The following is a 19,046-nucleotide window of genomic DNA, read 5'->3' as shown; positions in this document are numbered from 1 at the left end:
TAAAACCAGAAAAGACAACTCAGGAGATGTTGCAAAATTTTCCATAATCAGAGTGCATTGAGGAGATCAGCTTTGGAAAACTAACTGGTATGATTCTGATCTCATTTCCATCAAGTTATTTTTTGTATCACTGACCCCTTGGAGGCACTCCTAATCACTGACAATTCCAGATAACCTCTGGGGTCACCAAATACTATAAACTTTCAATCTATGACTGGAGTGATCCTTGCAACCTTCAAGCAGATGGTTAGCAACAAGGTCTTTACAATTTGGTATGGAAATATTGAAACATGAGACAAGGGTTACACAAGAATTGTGCAAGATATCAAACAGACCTTACCTGTTCTCTAACATAACTGTGGAAGTCAATATGTGCCCCTAGAGTAGTGAGAAATTTCACGTATGAAGTGGCTTTAGAAACAAGTAGGAAGCCGGCGCCGCGGCTCACTAGGCTAATCCTCCGCCTAGCGGCGCCGGCACACCGGGTTCTAGTCCCGGTCGGGGCGCCGGATTCTGTCCCGGTTGCCCCTCTTCCAGGCCAGCTCTCTGCTGTGGCCAGGGAGTGCAGTGGAGGATGGCCCAGGTGCTTGGGCCCTGCACCCCATGGGAGACCAGGAAAAGCACCTGGCTCCTGGCTCCTGCCATCGGATCAGCGCGGTGCGCCGGCCGCGGCGGCCATTGGAGGGTGAACCAACGGCAAAGGAAGACCTTTCTCTCTGTCTCTCTCTCTCTCACTGTCCACTCTGCCTGTCAAAAAAAAAAAAAAAAAAAAAAAAGAAACAAGTAGGAAGCTGGGGTTCCAGCATCTTATTTCTTTTTAATATTTAAACCATTTCTATTTAAAGCATAATTAATACATGAAGATTTCTCCAACAGTAAAAACTAAGTGTCTTCTATCTACCATGAGCTATTTTCAGATAAAGGGAAAAATAAGGGAGAGAAGGGTGAACAATGGTCCCAAACTACAGGTTGCTTTTGGGAATCAGAAAAGGCAACGAGGAAGAAACGTTTATTTCAGGTGAACCTGGATAAGTCAGTGCCTTTATCTGTACAATAATTTGATAGCTGAAGTTACTGCACAGAGTGTGTGTGAGAACTCATGGATAGTACTTCTAGTGCATTGTAATCAATCACACTGTTAGCTAATATCATTAGTTTCTCTTGTCTGTGATTCTGAGTCTTTTTTATCTAAAAATAATTGCCTAACTCAATTTTTGGATATTTTCCAAATGCTTTTCTCTGGTTGTTTCATAATGTCAGCTCTGACATTTGTATCTTTTATCCATTTGGGGTTGTGTTCTCTATAGGGTATAAGGTAAAGGTCTTGTTTCAAATCTCTGCATGTGAAATCCCATTTTCCCAGTACCATTTATTGAAGAGTCTCTTGTTTCTCCAGAAAGTGTTTTTCAATCTTTGTCAAAGGTAAGTTATTTTTATATGTGTGTTATTTTTTTTCTGAGGATTCCCTTCTGTTCCATATGTCATTGTATTGTTCTGATATATTACATGTATTGATTTGCATTTGTTGAGTCATCTCTAAATCCCTATAGTAAATTTCAGTTTGTCAGAATGAATGTTGGTTTTTTTCTTGATATTTTGTTGAATTTATTTGCTAGTATTTGTTCAGGATTGTTTACAACACGTTCATAAGGGATATTCACCTACCATTTCCTTTTTCCTTTATTCCCAATGCACTTGTCTGGATATAGAATTATAGTAAAATTTGCATAGTGGCACAAGTTTGAAAGGTTACTTTTTTTTCTATTTTTAGAATATTTAGAACAAGTGGCCTCATTTTAGCTCTTCCTAAAAAGTTTGGTAAAGGGACCAGCATTGATATGTAGTGGGTAAAACTGATACCTGAGATGCCAGTATTCCATATCAATACCAATTACTGTCCCAGTTGCTCCACTTCTAATCCTGCTCTCTGCTAACAGCTTTTGAAAAGCAGCCTAATATGGTCTAATTATTTGGGCCCTTAAAATCCATGTGGGAGATCTGGATGAAGCTCCTGGTTCCTGGCTTCAACCTGGCTCAACTACAGCCATCTGGGTAACCAGCAAATCAAAAATCTCTCTTTCCATCTCTACCCCTCTCTCTGTAACTCTGCCTTTCAGTAAATAAATGAATGTTTAAAAAGTAGTTTGGTAGAAATCATTATTGAAGCCATGGGGTCCTCTGCTTAGGCCTCTAGATTCCTAAGAAAATGGGCCTACCAATTTAACTATAGAGCCTGAATTCTACCATATTGATTATTTTTTAAAAGATTTATTTATTTATTTGAAAGTCAGAGTTACACAGAGAGAGAAGAAGAGGCAGAGAGAGAGAGGTCTTCCATCTGCTGGTTCACTCCCCAGTTGGCCACAACAGCTGGAGCTGGGCCAATCAGAAGCTAGGAGCAAGGAGCTTTTTTTGTGTCTCCCCTGCAGGTGCAGGAGCCCAAGGACTTGGACCATCCTTCACTGCTTTCCCAGGCCACAGCAGAGAGCTGGATCGGAAGTGAGAAGCTGGGACTAGAACCATTGCCCATATGGGATGCCAGCTCTGCAAGGTGGCAGCTTTACCCACCACACCATGGTGCCGGCCACTACTATATTGATTCCACTTGTTCAAATGGAACTGTGAAGAGAGACAATATATTGTACATTTAAAGAGTATTGTGTACAAAATGTGTGATTTTATGTATACTAATTCAATGTTATTACATGGACATGACAATTATATAATTAAACATATAGGTGTTGATGAATTATACTCATAGGTACATTTATTGACACATATTCAAATGATAGAACAGGCAAAATATTTTCTTGTCACATGGATGTTCAAGTCTATGATTTTACTGTAAAGCTTTTTACCATTTTGAGGTAATGGAGAAAAAAAGAATGACCACATCCACATAGCTATTTTAAATATTTTACATTTTTCAATATCATTTCTATTAAATATTCTTGTAACTCTTTTGCTGTGCCCAATTTTTACATTAAATTTTTATGTATGGATAGAAAATAGCTATATTATACCTATATCTATAGCTGTATCTATTTCTATATCTATCTTTCTCTATCTATATATAAGTATATGTGTGTATAGGAATCCTGTGCATATCTTAGAACATATCCCCCATGAATAATGATGGACTACACTATATGGATACATTGCAACAAAAATTCCTTAAGAAATTAGAGGGTCTTTTTGCTGGAGTCATCAGTTTATTTCTTGCTTTTTAAACATTTATTTATTTATTTGAAAGGCAGAGTTATGAGAGAGAGGGAGGGAAGAAGGAAGAGACAGAGGTAGAGAGAGATCTTTCATCTGCCTGTTCACTCCCCAATGTCTGTATCAGCCAGGAGTAGGCCAGACCAAAGCCAGGAGCCAGGAGCTTTTTCCTAATCTCCCACATGGGTGATGGGGACCAAGTTTTCCAAGGCACATTAGCAAGAAGCTGGATCAGTAGTTGAGTAACAGAGACTTTGAACCAGCAACCCATATAAGATGTACGTGTGGAAGGCAGTGTCCAAAACCCAGTACAACACAACACTGGTCCAGTTTCTAAGAGTGGAAAATGGAACTAGTTAAAATATTAACTCAGGGGGATGACATTGTGGGGCAGCGGGTTAAAGCCCTGGCTTGAAGCACTGGCATCCCATATGGGCGCCAGTTCTAGCCCCGGCTGCTCCTCTTCCTATCCAGCTCTCTGCTATGCCCTGGGAAAGCAGCAGAAGATGGCCCAAGTCCCTGGGACCCTGCACCCACGTGGGAGATCTGGAAGAAACTCCTGGCTCCTGGCTTCAGATTGGCACAGCTCTAGCCATTGCGGCAAACTGGGGAGAGAAACAGCGGATGGAAGAACTCTCTCCCTCCTTTCTCTGTAACCCTGTCTTTCAAATAAATAAAATAAAATCTAAAAAAAAAATTAACTCTGTTTCATTTTCAAAATAACTGGTCTATTTTCAAACAAACAATGCAGTTCCATATGACCTTGCAATGATCTCTGAAAAAAAAGTCAATTAGACAATTTGACCTCACCATTATTGATTTCCAAGTGCTACTAAAGATATGCAATTTTCATCAATATTATTTTACCTCTGATCTCACTTAATCCGTCATCAATATAAATGTTTCTTTCCCATTATATAGAACACGTATTGAGTCCTCAATTTCCTACACTATTCCTCTATTAGGCAAAAGTCAAAACACTTAAGGGTCTGCCACAAATATTTGAAGAAAAATTTTGATACATTTTGAAGGTGAAGAGGGTAAGTCTTGCATGAAGAATATATATGGACTTTTAAAAAAATAAAAGCAAAAAGAAGACTTCAAACTTCCAAGTGGTATAAAGGGAAAGGCATATTCAAAAATTGCGAAGGATGGCAAAATTGAAGTAGAAAACATAGCAAGTTGATTATGGGATTTTGTTTGAGAATTTTGTAAGATATGCATTATAGGCACATATGGAGATTTTGAGTAGAAATTGCACAACATGGGTGTAAGCTCAAATACTAAGCTCAAGATTTGGATTTGAGGTTTATTGATGACTGATGATATTTAAAGTGGTGAGAATATCCATGGTCATAAAGGATTTGAGAAGACAGAAAAGTATCCAAAAGCGCCTTAGGGCATTTCAAGTTCACAGTTTACATTAATTCAAAGGTGAATCATTTGCAGAAAGTCTGAGATTCACATTTTGGTAGGCTATGTCTCAGCTAAAGAAAATGGCTTGGGAAAGCCTAGTTGACAGGAAAAAGGTAATAACAGGAACAAAAAGAGTTAAGGGCTTAAATTTCTGAAGGTGTATACAGGACATGAAAATTGTCATTCTCTGAGTTTCTTGATTAGTAGTCCATGACATTGTCTCAACCTTTGAAGAAAGTTCTTTAAAATGAGATACAGACACTATTGTGATTGTCTAATTATCTTTATATCACTGAAGGCTATGGTAAGTAATTCTAAGCTTGGTAAAAATGTTCTGAGAAGAGAACACAATTAAAAAGCAGTAAGTAGAAACAACTTTTCTTTAAGAGTATAGATGGGCTAAAATTAATAATAAATTCTGAAAATGTCAATTTCACTCATATACATTACTTTTTGTACTCTGCATGTTAGTTACCACAAATAATGGAAAACATATGATATTTGCCTTTTTTGGACTTGCTCATTTCACTATGCATTATGGTCTCCAATTGCATCCAATTTGTGGCAGAATTCAGGATTTTGTTTTTTTCATGGCTGAGTAGTATTCCATTGTGGATGTATATTGTAATGTCTTTATCCAGTAATCCATTTTTGGACATCTGTGTTGATTCCACATCTTGGATTTGAGGTTTATTGTGAGTTGAGCTGCTATGAACATGGGGTACAGATAACTCTCACATGCTGATTTCATTTCCTTTGGGTTAATTCCCAAGAGTGGAATTTCTGGGTCATACGACAGTTCTATTTTTTGATTCCTGAGGAATCTCGATAGTGTCCTTCATAATGGTTATACTCGTATACATTCCCATCAACAGTTTATAGGGTACCATTTCCCCTATGTTGTTGGCGGCATTTGTTATTTTTATTTATTTATTTTTGGATGATAGCTATTCTAGGTAGGATGAAATGCAACTTCATTGTGGCTTTTATTTACATTTTCCACATGCTTGTGATCCTACATTTTGTTTGAAGACAATGATATAAAAAAAGACTTTTGTAAACCTTTGCAAGTAGAGACGTGTTTACTTTCCACTTCCTCATCTCTCTCACTCCTAACTCCTAAGCACTCTTCTTGGCTGAATCCCCTTGATTCCCACTTCCTTCAACTTAACATCCCCCCAAAGATACCAAATACAAATATCCGCAGCTATGATCCATTAGTTTAGGGAAGGAATCTCTAGTCTCTTGGTCATCCTTGCATTATTTCCTTGCTTTAATGGATTTATACAGTGAGTTTTCTTGTTCCAGGAAGCATTGGAGAAGCCATGTATGAAAAGTCTTTGTTAACGGCTCTACAGACTGACAGTGCTTCACACATGAATCCCAACAACATCTGTAGACTATCCGTTATCATCTCTCACACAGTCCACAAACTTCTAGGAAAATCAGTGTGAGGGACTAATGAATCAGAATGAAAGAAAGCAGGTGAGTAATAAAATCAGCGGTATGTAAAAGTCTTTAATACAACAAGATTATATTATTTTCTGTAATGAGAAAAGTTGTAGCCATGACTTTATACCCAGTAGATTCAGCTCCAGCTGAGGGTCAGTTATTAAGCAGAATAGATTAACCAGAAGAAAGTAGCCCAGTCACCAGCATCTGAGATGTCTCCTGCCCCATGACACATGTGGGAGAACTTGTAGTAGAATCATGAAAAAGGTCTCCACATTAATATTCATCAGAATATGAGTAATTTGGGTGTCCATTAAAGCTAAAATGAGAAAAATGCGCATTCTATACTCTGTTACCACATTTCTAGAAAACTAAATAAGTGGTTTCTATGATACTACCATTAGAAAAAAATAAAATGTTTTCATAATGGCTTTATTATCCAACTAAAATTCATGAGCATGACTTTATGATAAACATATACATGATAAACATAAAAATATAAATAAATAGATCAGTATGTTTATATATAAGTATATATATAAGTATGTAAATATACATTCTCATATACATTTTCTTATGATAAATATATAAATATACATTCTCTTTCATTTTTTGTTTTTTCTCCATTCTTTTTTATTTTTTTATTGTTTATTTAATAAATATAAATTTTCAAAGTACAGTTAATGGATTACAACAGCTCCCCCCATAATTTCCCTCCCACTCACACCACTCCCATCTCCCGCTCCCTCTCCCATTTCATTCACATCAGATTCATTTAGAATTATCTTTATATACAGAAGATCAATTCAGTATATATTAAGTAAAGATTTCATCAGTTTGCACCCAACCAGAAACACAAAGTGTAAAATACTGTTTCAGTACTAGTTATAGCATTACTTCACATTGGACAACACACTAAGGACAGATCCCACATGAGAAGTAAGTACACAGTGACTCCTGTTGTTGACTTAACAATTTGACACTCTTGTTTATGGTGTCAGTAATCTCCCTAGGCTCTAGTCATGAGTTGCCAAGGCTATGGAAGCCTTTTGAGTTTGTCAACTTCGATCTTATTCTGACAGGGTCATAGTCAAAGTGGATGTTCTCTCCTCCCTTCAGAGAAAGGTACCTCCTTCTTTGATGGCCCCGTTCTTTCCATTGGGATCTCACTCGCAGAGATCTTCCATTTAGGTCATCTTTTTTTTTTTTTTTCCCCAGGGTGTCTTGGCTTTCCATGCCTAAAATACTCTCATGGGCTCTTCAGCCATATCCAAATGCCTTAAAGGCTGATTCTGAGGCCAGAGTGCTATTTAGGACATCTGCCATTCTATGAATCTACTGTGTATCCCGCTTCCCATGATGGATCGTTCTCTCCCTTTTTGATTCTATCAGCTAGTATTAGCAGACACTAGACTTGTTTGTGTGATCCCTTTGACTCTTAGACCTATCAGTGTGATCAATTGTGAACTGAAATTGATCACTTGGACTAGTGAGATGGCATTGGTATATGCCACCTTGATGGGATTGTATTGGAATCCCCTGGCATGATTCTAACTCCACCATTTGGGGCAAGTCCGATTGAGCAAGTCCCAAATTGTACATCTCTCCCTCTCTTATTCCCACTATTATATTTAACATGGATCACTTTTCAGTTAAAATTTAAACACCTAAGAATAATTGTGTGTTAATCACAGAGTTCAACCAATAGTACTAGAACAAAACAAAGAGAAAATACTAAAATGGATAAATTATTACATTGTACATCAAGATCAGGACAAGAGCTGATCAAGTCACTGTTTCTCATAGTGTCCATTTCACTTCAACAGGTTTCCCCTTTGGTGCTCAGTTTGTTGTCACCAATCAGGGAGAACATATGATATTTGTCCCTTTGGGACTGGCTTAATTCACTCAGCATAATGTTTTCGAGATTCCTCCATGTTGTTGCAAATGACCAGATTTCGTTGATTTTGACTGCTGTATAGTATTCTATAGAGCACATGTCCCATAATTTCTTTATCAGGTCTACTGTTGATGGGCATTTGGGTTGGTTCCAGGTCTTGGCTATTGTGAATTGTGCTGCGATAAACGTTAGGGTGCAGACCGCTTTTTTGTTTGCCAATTTAAATTCCTTTGGATAAATTCCAAGGAGTGGGATGGCTGGGTCGAATGGTAGGGTTATCTTCAGGTTTCTGAGGAATCTCCAGACTGACTTCCATAGTGGCTTGACCAGTTTGCATTCCCACCAACAGTGGGTTAGTGTCCCTTTTTCCCCACATCCTCGCCAGCATCTGTTGTTGGTAGATTTCTGCATGTGAGCCATTCTAACCGGGGTGAGGTGAAACCTCATTGTGGTTTTGATTTGCATTTCCCTGATTGCAAACCTGGGAAATTTTCTGCTAGTATCTCACTAAAAAGCCCTTCTAATCCTTTCTCCCTCTCCATGCCTTCAGGAACTCCTAGAACCCGAATGTTGGGTTTTTTAATAGTATCTTGTAGATTCCCCCACAATATTTTTTAAATTTCTAATTTCCTCTTCTTTTCTTTGGTTTGACTGTATATTTTCCTGTTCTCTGTCTTCTAAGTCCGATATTCTCTCTTCTGCTTCACCCATTCTGTTTTTAAGGCTCTCTAATGTGTTTGTCATTTGATCTATTGAATTCTTCATTTCATTATGATTTCTCATCACTATCACAGTTTCATGTTCTACTAGTTGTTTCATTTCATTTTGATTCCTCCTTAATATTTCATATTCGCGAGAAAGATTTTCTATGTCGTCCATTAAGGATTTCTGTAGTTCAAGAATTTGTTTTTGAGAACTTTTTAATGTTCTTATCATTTTTTTGAGATCTCCTTCTTGCATTTCTTCTATCTCATCATCTTCATAATCTTGAATTGGGGTGTCTTTTTCATTTGGGGACGTCCTAGTGTCTTCCTTGTTCTTATTACCTCGGTTTTTGCGTTTGTTGTTTGACATATTGGAGATATTCTTTGGTTTCTTCACTGTGATGTTTTTTCTTGTTATACTATGACTCTAGATTAAGTGGACTGTCTGTTTTTGATGGAGCCTTAGAGGCTTGAGATAGGTGTGGCCAGAGAGCTCTGTTTGGTTCCTCAGGGTTAGGGAGGGGTGTGCCAAAGGTGACAATCCCAGGTTAGGTGTGGTAAATCTTTCTCTTTCTTTCTTTCTTTTTTTGATTCAAAAGGGAAGTAATTCTGCACAGCTTGCATTCCAGTGCTGGTGTGTTGAGTCTGCCGCTGGTGTCCCGAACTGTGGGCTCCCACACTCTCCACGCAGGTTCACTGTGAATCACTAGTTCCGGAAGAGTTTCCTCTGCTGTTTCTTCCCCTACTCTTCCTTGAACCTGCAGTATCTCCACTTTTATTAAACTGTCTCTCCCCAGACTATCAGTGTGCTCCCTTCCTATTCTGCCATCTTGCCGAAAATCTCTAGCTCCACATTTTGACTAACTAGGTCTTAACCTCCTGTTATTTCTCCCCACCAGAGTCAGGTTTTTCTGCTTGGCTAATGACAGGTGCCTCTCTACATAGATAAAATGGTGCCTTCTCTTTGTCTTGCTTGGCTTTGTAAGGTGAGTGGAGAGAGAGGTTAAGGTCCGTGCCGGTTCCCCTTATTTGTTCATTTTTTCTCTCCTCCAGTCAGCCTGCTGAACTTTCCCCAGTGGGGCTTCAGGCCTTGCTCCCTGTGGGCTCTTTCTGCCTTTCTCCGCCAATGTCTTGGGTTACTGAGGTTTTTTGTCTCACCTCCTCTTCCAGCGCTGGTGTGCACACTCTGCGGATCATGCGGCTGGGCTTCTGCAGCAGCTCAGCTCCCATGGCGGCTCAGCCTCTGCGGCAGCTTGGCTCCCGCAGCAGCTCGGCTTCTACGTGGTGGGCAACCTTGCTCTCCCCACAGGTCCTCCGTGTCACATCCACTAGATCTGGAAGAGTTTCCTCTGCAATTTTTTCCTGAGCCTTTTCCTGAGGCTACAGTAATTCCACTTTTATTAAACTATCTTTTCCCGGACTATTGGTGCGCTCCCTCACTATTCCGCCATCTTGGCTCCGCCCTTTTACTCCATTCTTATCCTTGTTTTGAAATCTACTTTTAAGAATATATCCTCTGCATAGAGATTACCATATGTTGGAAAATCATACCCAATGTTTCTATTAACTTTGTAAGGTCAGCCTTTCTCAAGGTAAATGAAGGATTTGAGTCCTTAATAAACACACAGTGAAAAGGAAGGGGAAGATGTCAAACTGGAAATCCATTAATTTACAAGTCTGTAAGGGACAATTCCATATAGAGGGATAAGTATTTCTGCAAAAGGACGTTTTAAAGGCTAATCTTTATACTTATTGAACAGGTTTGCATTAGTATTACTTTCTATACTTATTATTAGCTAGATATTTATGCATAAAAGATCAAGGGTGTTGGGGCTGGCACTGTGGTGCATCGGGTTAACTCCCTGGCCTGAACGCCGGCATCCCATATGGGCGCCAATTCTAGTCCTTGCTGCTCCTCTTCCAATCCAGCTCTCTGTTATGGTCTGAGAAAGCAGTACAAAATGGCCCAGGTCCTTGGGCCCCTGCACCCACGTGGGAGACCTGGAAGAGGCTCCTGGCTCCTGGCTTCAGATCGGCACAGCTCTGGCCATTGCAGCCATCTGGGGAGCGAACCATCATATGGAAGACCTCTCTCTTTCTGCCTCTCCTCTCTGTGTAACTCCAACTTTCAAATAAATAAATAAATCTTTTAAAAAAGGATCAAGGGAGTTATCAAGAGTAGCCCAAAAATTAAAAAAAACTCTGTTATGAAATAAATTAATATCTCAAGGCTTCTTTCCATCTATTCTTGATGTTATGTTTGAAATGGATATCATCAAACCTAAGGATCATCATCACCCAATCTAATGGACTTCTTTTCTTATGATTTCATTATTAGTGTGATGTATTGAAATTCATCATCAAATAAATTTTACTTTATTGTGTAAATACTCATTCTTCTATTTTCTTCCTGGAAAAAATTTTGTTTGAGCAAACTTTCAAGACTTCTGAAATTAGTACTGCTTTGTTTCAAAAATACAGGTGAAACTTATTTATTTAATTAATAAGTTCTTACAGGTACATGTTTAGGGAAGAGAATGATGTCAAACAAGCTTACTAACATAAATATTAATTAGTAAGTAAACCCTTGTATTTTAGTATAAGCTACATTTTTTTCAAACTTTCCAAGATTCAAGACTATTTTGTCCAGAAAATCTACTAAGCAAAAGTCAATCATATATGAAAATGGGGACTCTTGTACATTACAGTTACTGAGATTATTGATTAACTTACATATCTGTTAAAATCGTGAAAGGCAAATTATCTTAATGATCTTAGATATAAACAGACATGCCTGTGAATGAAGATGACTGCTACCTAGGACACAGGGTTGTTGGAAATGCCTTCAATCAGAGAAGTATGTGTCATTTTATAAACGCTGAATTAGGCTACATTGGTGAATCCCATAGTGCATGTTCATAGATAGTAGGGCAACAGAAGCTAATGCCTTTCCTACATTCCTCATCAGAAAATAAATGGAAGCAACACATTTCCAAAACCACTTACATATCAGCTGGATAATAGTGAAGATTTTTGTTCAGGCCATCCAGAGTTTTCATGTCCTCTGAAGACAATTGAAATTCAAACACCTGTTAGAGAAGGACAATATTTGGTTATTTTTATACTGAATATTTGTTAATCTGGAAAATCCTGAAAAATTTCCAAATATTTTGAGACATGAAGCAAATCATTCTTCAATAAGCACTGGGTGTTGGGTGGAATGTAAACTAGTATACCATCATGAAATATTGTATGGAGATTTCTCAGAAATTTGAAAATATTGCTTTTTTAATTTTTTAAAGATTTTATTTATCCATTTGACAGGTAGAGTTACAGACAATGAGAGAGAAACAGAGAGAAAGGTCTTCCTTCTGTTGGTTCACTCCCCAAATGGCCACAGTGGCTGGAGCTAGGCTGAATTGAAGCCAGGGGCTAGGTGCTTCTTCCCCGTCTCCCATGTGGGTACAGGGGCCCAAGCACTTGGGCCATCTTCCACTGCCATCACAAGCCACAGCAGAGAGCTGGACTGGAAGAGGAGCAACTGGGACTAGAACCAGCGCCCATATGGGATGCTGGCACCGCAAGCAGAGGATTAACCTAGTGCCCTCTGAAAATATTTCTACTGCTCATCAAACCATCCTATTCCTGAGCATTTAAACAACAGAAATTAAATCAGCTTATGAAGTAGCGCCTGAATCGTCATGTTTAAAGCATCTAAATTCATATTAGCTAAGATATGAGATCAACCCATTTGTTCATCAACTGATGAATGCATAAACAAATCTGGTTCATATACACAATGAAATAATACTCAGCCATAAAAAAAGAAGGAAATTCTGTCTTTTCCAACAAAGTAGAAGCAAACCGAGGAGAATTATGCTTAATGAAATAAGCGAGACCCTAAAAGGTAAACATCATATGTTTTCTCTGATTTGCAGTAGCTAACATATAGTATGCACACGTGTAAACCTATACACACACACACAAACAACTGAATGTAGAAGAGCGAAATTGACATCCTATGATTTGATTATTCTTTATAGCTCTTGTATATATTCCTGTGGAATAGTCCTTCAACTTTTACTTATTAAACACAATATTTACTTGAACATTAAATATGTGGTTATAAAATAAATGGAATTAATTCTATCAAAAATTAAAAGAATAAAGAAAGGAAGATGGAGGGAAGGACCAAGGGACTGAAGGAAGTATCAATGTGTCTTAGAATTGTGTCTATAAAATATATAAATTCTGTTCTCTTTATGTTAACCATAAAAAATTTTAAAAATAATAAAATCAGCATGTGTGAGGAGTTGCTTTTGTGGCACAGAAGGTTAATCAGCACCTGCAATTCAGTCATTTCTTGTTGGCACCAATTGGAGTGCCAGCTGCTTGACTTCTGATACAGGTCCCTGCTATGGGCCTGGGAAAACAATGCAGGAAATATAAAGTGCTTACACCCCTCCACCCATGTGGGAATCTCAGATTGTTGTCCAGGTTTCTGGCTTTAGCATGAGACAGGCCAAGAGTTGTGACCCTGGCCGGCACCGCGGCTCACTAGGCTAATCCTCCGCCTTGCGGTGCCGGCACACCGGGTTCTAGCCCCAGTCGGGAAGCCGGATTCTGTCCCGGTTGCCCCTCTTCCAGGCCAGCTCTCTGCTATGGCCAGGGAGTGCAGTGGAGGATGGCCCAAGTGCTTGGGCCCTGCACCCCATGGGAGACCAGGAGAAGTACCTGGCTCCTGCCATCGGATCAGCGCGGTGCACTGGCCGCAGCGCGCCGGCCGTGGCGGCCATTGGAGGGTGAACCAACGGCAAAGGAAGACCTTTCTCTCTCTCTCTCTCTCTCACTGTCCACTCTGCCTGTCAAAAAAAAAAAAAAAAAAGAGTTGTGACCCTTGGGGAGTGAATCAGTGTATGGAAGATTCTCTCTCTCTCTCTCCCCTCCTTCTTTCTCTGTATCTTTGCCTTTCAAATGAATAAAATCTTTAAAAAAGTGAAAAATAAATAAAAGCAGTGCACTTTGCTAGTGTACTACAAATTATAATATATTAAAACCACACAATATTAAAGATAAAAAGAAGTCTCAACGTTAGCTGTAGAAGGAAGCTGACATTACTTAAAGAAGATAGGGCCATGCACTTACAAGATCTAGAAGATTCTAAAGGCAAACACTGAAATATATAAGGTTATTTAGTAAAGTTCCTTGATGTAGTCACGTGTTTATATCCCATCAGGGAAGAAAGAAAAGAACAGAAAGTGTTGATAATTTAAAAAAGAGAAAGGTATTTTTAAAAATTCTTTTGTAATTAATGGAGAGTTTCAATTCAATATTAAGCAACAGCTTAAAGTCTTATTCTATGTGAAAAGTGAAAGTCCTTACAAATTTTACATAACAATTCAATGAAGAGTAACTGAGATATTTTAAATATGAGGTATTAGTAAATGTTTTACCATACTGGAAAACAGAGCTTTATTTTGCAACTCTACAGAAATGAGATGAAATGAAAACAATTTCTTGAGGAGAGGAGTGAATTCAGATATGTATATGCAGAGTGAAGAGAGGATCATTGATGTGTCAAAGTGTCAGAAATACACAGTGACAGAATGAGTGAGAGATACAGAGTGAGTGAAAGAAAGATCTCTTATCTACCAGTTTACTTTCAAATGTCTGCAAGAATCAGAGCGGAGGGTGGGGGGAGGCAGAAGCCAGCAGCCTGGAAATCAGTTTGGATCTCTAACAAGGGCTATATGCATTCAAGCACAAGGACATAACTTGTTGATTCCTATGGGGTGTATTAACAGCAAGATAGAAGCAGGATCAGGGCTCAAATCCAGGCATTTCAGTATGAGCTAAGGGCATGCCAAGCAATGAACCAAATTATTAATCTTGATATTCTTTCTGAACGTATATATGCATGTCAGTGGACTCTTACATATTTTTCACATGGTATTTTAAAAACACCAGTTGAATTAATAACAAAATTTAGAAAGACCAAAATGTTTTATAGATAATATAGTAAAATATTATTCTGTTCCCAAAATAAAGAACACTTGGATCAGACACAAAAATCTAAACATACATACAAATGTAGGAATTTTTATCGTGAAAATATACCATAAAGAGAATACAGTTTGTGAGAATGTGTTGTAAAAGGTTTATGTATTTATTTGAAAGACATGATTTCAGAAAGAAAGGGAGAGACACAGAGAGAGTTATTCTAACTGCTGGCTCACTCCCCAAATTGCCACAACAGCTGTGGCTGAGCCAGACTGAAGCCAGGAGCTAGGGGATTCATACTAATCTCCCTTGTGGATGGTAAGAGCCCAAACACCCTTGCAATCCTCCACTGTTGTCCTAGGCACTTCATCAGGGAGCTGGATCAGAGAGAAGAACCAGAACTAGAATTGGCTCCATATGGGATGCTGGAGTTGCTGGCAGCAGCTTGACCTGCTGTACCACACTGGGCCCTGAGAAAATTATTAACAAATACATCTTGATACATAATTAAAGCCCAGAATACATAAACATGCTACATTGAGTAGGGAACTATCTCCCAATACTTCACTTTGCTAGGCTCTATACCCCTTGGATCCATTAGCTATTACACAACAATTTCAGTGTGGCCTGGTCTGTTCACTGGTCATAGAAATTGTCAGAAGCAATTGCTAGGCAGTTCTGAGAAGGCTTTTCCAGTATGCAATCAGTGCCTTTGGATTGTGCCATGTAATGAAGAGAAGCCTAGGATACTTAGCTGTAGGATGAAAAAGTACATGGAGGAGCACTGACGCATCCCATGCAACGCTCAGTTAACATCATAAAGGGAGATGCCTCATTTATGATTCCTGAGGGAGTGGATGGCAAGTACATGAAAGAGCCTAAAATAGAACACAAACTGAATGAGTTCAGGCTCAGCCCAGGCTAATTCACAATCCACGAAAGGATGTTATAAATTTGTTAAATACAATCATCTGTTCAGAAGGTATTTTTTATTTTACAGCTACAACAATAATAGTTAAATAATGACTTCTTAATTAAAAACACATATACAGTCAATATATTAATATGGTGCTTCACTAGATAGGAAAATCAATGTGAAAACAATATGAATATTAAACTATATGAATTCTAAAATTGCAAAAAAGATAATGTGCAAACCAAATTGACATCTTCCAAAAAGGAATAAATCTCAAGGACACTGAGCCCCACATGCTCATCACCTGAATGTTCTCTTTGATCTCCTTCTCTATGAAACTCTTGGCCAGGACCACAACCCCACGCTGCAGCTGGTAGCGAAGGGCAATCAGGGCTGGACTTCACTTGTGCTTTTTTGCCAAGGCACAGATGACTGGATCTTCCAGGAGAACCGGGTAGCTCTGGTCCACCCTGCAAGGATAGGTAGAAAAGTTGAACTCATGATGTTGGGCATTCAGTTTGATAAGAGGCTTCCAAAACAGACTGGGGGCCCACCCTAGACCAGCATTTCTCAAAGATGGCCTCTGGCCCAGCAGGGTTAGTATTATATCTGATCTTGTGCAAATGCAGGTTATCCTGTGTCTCCTAGCCATTTGAGAATTAACGTCACAAAGCTAACTATTGTACAAACAATAGTATTTCATGAACAGTGGTGTTTTCCATAAGCATTCCGAGTTTCTTTTACCATTTTGGATCTGGACTTGATCCCAGAGCACCATAGGCAACCAGAACAACATCTTTTGATTTGCCTAAATCCAGCAGTTTGCTCTGATTGAGATGGGGATGGTATTCCACCTGTGGATAGAGAAGATTAAAAGTATCAGAGTATATGAAATGCTAATATTAAAAAAGAAAAATTTAAGAAGTAAAAGTAGCTGAATTTAGAAATGAAACATGGAAAACAAACTGAAATTATCATCATATAAGGATTTTAATCTGCTTTAAAGACTTTTTTATTTATTTTTGAAAGACAGAAGGACAAAGAGAGAACTCTTCTAACTCCAGTTCACTCCCATAAGTGAACACAATGGACTGCACTTTGCCAGGCCAAAGCCTGGAGCTCAAACTCCATCCCAGTCTCCCATGTGGATGGCAGTTTCAAGTAGTTGAGCCTTTTTTAATTTCCCAGGTACAACAGCAGGGAGCTAGACCAGAAATGGAGCAACTAGGACTTGAACTGGCACTCCAATATGGGATGCAGATATCACAAGCACACAGCTTTAGCGCAGTGATGACCCCCCAACTAAAGGTTTTTTGGGCCGGCGCCACAGCTCACTAGGCTAATCCTCCACCTGCGGCGCCAGCACCCTGGGTTCTAGTCCTGGTTTGGGCACAGGATTCTGTCCCGGTTGCTCCTCTTCCAGTCCAGCTCTCTGCTGTGGCCCGGGAGTGCAGTGGAGGATGGCCCAGGTCCTTGGACCCTGCACCCACATGGGAGACCAGGAGGAAGCACCTGGCTCCTGGCTTCGGATCAGCACAGTGCGCCCACCGCAACATGCTGGCCGTAGCGGCCACTTGGGGAGTGAACCAATGGAAAAAGGAAGACCTTTCTCTCTGTCTCTGTCTCTCTCACTGTCTAAGTCTGTCAAAAAAAAAAAAAAAGATTTTTTTGAAAGCAATAAATATCCTCTCTGTCTCTCCCTCTCTCTCTATAGCTCTACCTTTCATATAAGTAAATAAAATCTTTTTAAAAAGTGTATTACTGAAGCATTAATAAGCATTATCTATTGAAGAATTGGACTGAAACTAGTACACACTACAAGTAATTATAAAGAGGTAGTTCAGATGCATGTGGAAAGTGGAACCATTCAAAACAATAGATTGGGGAACTTGGCAGGCACCTGTGGGAAAATTGAGTTGGATTCTGCATCAGAGATGGGCATTTGTCACCTGAATCCATTCTCCCCTATTTCCAGAGCACACAAATTAATGTAGTAGCCCTCTAGGTGGTTGGAGGTGGCTACACTCCAAATTGTTGTCGCCAAGTGCATATAGGTAAGAGTAAGATATGTGCATTTTGGCCTGGGACTTTGCGTCATGTAGAAAGTGCTTTCTCTCCACTCATCTCTCTTCTCACTTGCTGCTGCCCAGACCTGGGGGCAGCCCAGCACTGACCTAGAGGCCAGGATACCTTAGGGGGTGGAGGGAAAACAAGATAGTACCCAAATTCCTGATCGGCTGTGTCCAATTCAGGCAACCACAGATCTGGAATTTGTACCACAGTCATATGAGATGTTCACTTTAAGTCACTGGGCATTTTTGATGCTGATCTCTAAAAACATGCCAGCCCTCACCCTGTTCCCTACAAATCCCTAACTCCTTGCTCCACCAAATCAGCTGAGTTGCAGCAAAGTTTAAATGCAAAAAGATGACGTGTGGGAGGACTTTAAAACTTTTTTATTAGAAAATTTTTTTTGCTGTATATATTTAGGGTATGCAATGTGATTATTTGATGTACATATACATTGTGAAATAATCACCACAGTCAAGTTAATTAAATATCCATCACTGGGACACATATTTAGCCTAGTGCTTAACAGGTGCACATCTCCTGTGTGGCTATCTGGGTCCTACACCTGGCTCAGCACCCAATTCCCGCCTCCTACTGACACACACCCTGGGAGGCAGCAGATGATGGCTCAAGTACTTCATTGTTTGTCACTCACATGAAATATATGGAAAGAGTTTCCTGCCTGGCTTCCTGGTTGCCACAAGGCCTGCCCGCGGGGAAGGCCAGGTGTTCACCTATACCTGCCTGGGTTGAGCCATGGTCCAGGAACCCTGAAGGTAGCCACTGAACTCTTATCAGGGGTGCGGAGGAGCTGCCTTCCCCTTCCTCTCTGGAGATGACGACCTGGAATGCCACTCCACGCCTCCCTGGGGCCCAGGGGAAGGGTCTCCAGATGTGCAAGCCTGGAAGCCTGCCAGTCGGGTCCCAAGGGGAGACTGCAGGCTTTGGTACGCTGGGATTGCCAGGGTCAGAGCTGCGCCTAATCTTCACGGAGTGCGCTCTCTCCCAGGCGGTTGCCACCCCAGGGCTTGCCAGGGCCCTCCGTTCCCAAAGGCAGCAGCTCACAGAAATGCGGAGAAATGGGCGAGAATTGGCAACAGACACTTGGCAGGTCCTCCAAGCTTGGGGCGCTGTTCTCTGCCAGATGTCGCCTCTTGTGGACTTACTTTGATAAAGTCTGAGATCAATGATAGCAAGGCCACACATCAACTTTAGATCCCAGGTTACTTTTGAGAAGGAAGGATGAGGATTCATTGGATAGAGGGACCATTCAATTCCACTTGTAGATAATTGATTCTTAAAATAGTTGAAACAAAGATGGCAAAAAAATTAAAGTGTGTCACTCTGGAATGGTGGGTGGGGCAACAGG

The 19,046-nt window shown here is 39.9% G+C and overlaps 1 non-coding gene across 2 annotated transcripts; it reads right to left on the bottom strand.

The window, feature by feature from the left end:
• Positions 1-6,837: 6,837 nt before the first annotated feature.
• Positions 6,838-19,019, bottom strand: LOC127487867 (uncharacterized). Of its 2 annotated transcripts, none has more exons than XR_011381284.1 (3): positions 16,352-19,019; positions 15,912-16,077; positions 6,838-15,569 (listed from the first exon to the last, which is right to left on the bottom strand). It is a non-coding gene; the product is annotated as an uncharacterized protein (transcript). The 2 variants fall into 2 exon arrangements; XR_011381285.1 differs by having other exon boundaries at positions 6,838-11,780.
• Positions 19,020-19,046: the final 27 nt, after the last annotated feature.

The sequence above is a fragment of the Oryctolagus cuniculus genome, chromosome 13, assembly GCF_964237555.1.
Source record: "Oryctolagus cuniculus chromosome 13, mOryCun1.1, whole genome shotgun sequence".
Classification (NCBI taxonomy): Eukaryota; Metazoa; Chordata; class Mammalia; order Lagomorpha; family Leporidae; genus Oryctolagus; species Oryctolagus cuniculus.
This window is presented reverse-complemented; position numbering and strand designations above follow the sequence as displayed.